The following is a 2842-nucleotide window of genomic DNA, read 5'->3' as shown; positions in this document are numbered from 1 at the left end:
GATAAACACAGATCCAAAACAAGGTCATGCAGCATAAAGTAATGACACATACATATTCACAGAGCAAACAAGTCCATGATTGTGAACAGGTCAATTTTGATACCCGTTCCCATCAAATTAAAGCTCTTTTCAAGACTACAGCCCAGAGAAGTGGTCTCCAAAGTGAGGTGTGTGCACCCCAGGGAATGTGCAAAAAAATCCATTTGGGTGTAAAAAGAAAGCATTTTTTGTACCATTAATAAACAAATTTCAAAATATTTCAAAACAGTGTTTATTTCATCTTTATCTCAGTTTTTCAATTTCTACTCTTGTGTATGTACATATTAGGACAGTAGTACATATATAATTTATAAATAAATAAATATACATATATTGGGTGCACACTTAAAGTTATACTGATCGGGGTGTGCAAGCAAATAATTGGGAGACCACTGGCCTCAAGGATGCTGTATGATACTACAGCTGCTAGCCCAATCACATATCCTGTTGCTGTATTAATTTTTTAATGTCAATCTGAAATACTGTCCTCAGCAACAGATTTTCCATATGCCTATTGAGAGTTTTTTTTCCCCCTTAAGCACACTGATATAATGGAAGTTTTAGAAAGACTAGGCTCAGATAACAAAGCATTGCTGACAGAGTGCCTTTTGGTGGAATTACACTCAAGTTACAACTTTATAGCAGATACATGTGAAATGATCATTAAAACAGCTCAGTAGTCTCATTTTAGTCTTGCACCAGCACTTCTCCTTCACTACTCCCCTGTTCCTCCTTCCCACACCCCAACTCCACGTGAAGCCACCCGACCTCTGCATGCTGCTTGCCACAGGTACCCCCCGTCTGTTAGTGCTGCAGGGGGTCCCCACGTCACCTGCTCTGGGTCTGGAGGTGACAGTGGGGGGGCTGGGGACTGTGCCCCACCTAAGCAGTGCTACCCTTCAGACTCTTCTTGCAGCCCCCACTGCGGAGACGCATGCTGAAGAAGCACCTCACTCAGGGTGGCTGCCGCTGGCCACCCACAGATGCAGGTGATGGTGAAGGTCCCAAAAGGCCACCCAGCAAGGCACAGTTCACAGGCAGCAGCTGCTCTTCCCGGTTAGTGCCTGGGGAAGCCAAGAAGCACGTATCCCAGCATTTCAGGGCACGTGGTAGCATGCTGCTGTTTACCAAGGTGGCAGTGGCAGCTTGTGCATTTTGACATGCCTGTTGCAGCCCTCTTACAACCGATTCCTAAAAATATTACCCGCGCTGGAAAAAAAAAGGAACAAGAAATGAGTATCCTGACTCCACATACCTGCCTAGAATCCAGCAGACTTAAAAAAAAAACCCACTTCTGTTTTAAATAAGAAAGCAGCATATCCTATTAAAAAACATTCACCTCTGCTTCACTCTGGCTAGTTTTAAGTCTGTGTGTTTTTCCCTTTGATCTGGATACTTTCATTCAAGCAAAGGCAAGACTCACAGTCACTCGGGGATGCGTGTGCATGCAAAAAAACCCCAACAAAAGCTTGTGTGGTAAGCCAGTGCTATACTGCACATCACAGCCAGAGCTCAACTCACGGGCCAAGTCTCTTGAACCCACGTGCTGAAACAGGGATACTCGCTAGTTCTTAACTCCACGCAGAACACAGTAGTACACAAACCAAACAGTGTCACACAACTTTTGATTCTCAACTGTCACATTTGACCCGACACTTGCGTGATTTAAGGGCGTACTACTCACAGCTATGAATTCAGATCAAGGTAGACCTATGATGACTGGCTGTAGAGAACATGAAAGTCTTTAAGATCGCCTGTTCTGATCTCATTTAGATCATAGATCATTTGCTCACTCATTGAAAAAGTCTCATAATTTACACTTTGATTACAGCCTACTGAGGATTAAAGTGCTACAACCCACTACATCTCATAGCAGTAGGCTGTTAACCAGTGAATCACCCCTGTGTTAGAAACTGAGCACACTTCTTTGGATCACAAGTCTTCCGAGCTTTCATTTTCCATCACTTGATAATTTTTATGCCTTGCTCCCTTAAATCAGAGACCAACACCAGCCAAAATTGAGCAGTCAACGTTTGTTGTTATGTCATACTTGAGTACTCCCTTCATTACACTTTAATCTTTGAGCTTTAAAAACAAAACTGGCAACGCTTCCAAGATAGGAAGCCCAACAGAAACACAAAACTTGAGGCAGGGACTAGAAGGGACCTCTAGTTTATCAAGTCTAGTTGCCTACTATTCAGACACCATTTTGCATTTCATTTCTTTCACAGATATATTTGGCTCTTCCTTCAAAGCAGGTCTCTGCCTGGAAGGCTGTTCCAGAATTAGTTCTGGTAATTAGGAACTTTATTTCTAATCTAAATCTTATTTACAGAAAGTTTATACCCATTTGCTTTTGTTCTAACACTCCTTTAGCTCACAGAGCTTCTGCCCTTTGCCTGTCACTTGTACAAAAAAAATAGTAGTATTGTGACTCTATAAATGACCTTACTGCTACAGATTTTCTATGTATAAAAAAATAGGTTTACCCATGAAATTAAACTTCCAGAGCATACAGAAGATAAAGTATTTAACTTTCTAGAGTAAGGAACAAGAGGGGAAAAAAGGGAAGGAAAAAGAGCTGGCCAGAAGGCGTGATTTGTTTAGTTATCCAAAGCAGCTTTTTCTCTCCTCATGCTGGATAGACAGGCTTGTAGATATTGCAATCACTTGTTATGAGGGTGACACTCCCAGCAATCCACTGTAACGCTCCACATGAAAAAACTGTACAAAGTGAACTGTATGGAAGAAAGTTAATACCACTCCACTGACCATTGAAACAAAGACCAAAACACAATCTGTC

The sequence above is a fragment of the Tauraco erythrolophus genome, chromosome 5, assembly GCF_009769465.1.
Source record: "Tauraco erythrolophus isolate bTauEry1 chromosome 5, bTauEry1.pri, whole genome shotgun sequence".
NCBI lineage: Eukaryota > Metazoa > Chordata > Aves > Musophagiformes > Musophagidae > Tauraco > Tauraco erythrolophus.
The sequence above is the reverse complement of the archived record's forward strand: the minus strand, read 5'-3'. Positions refer to the sequence as shown.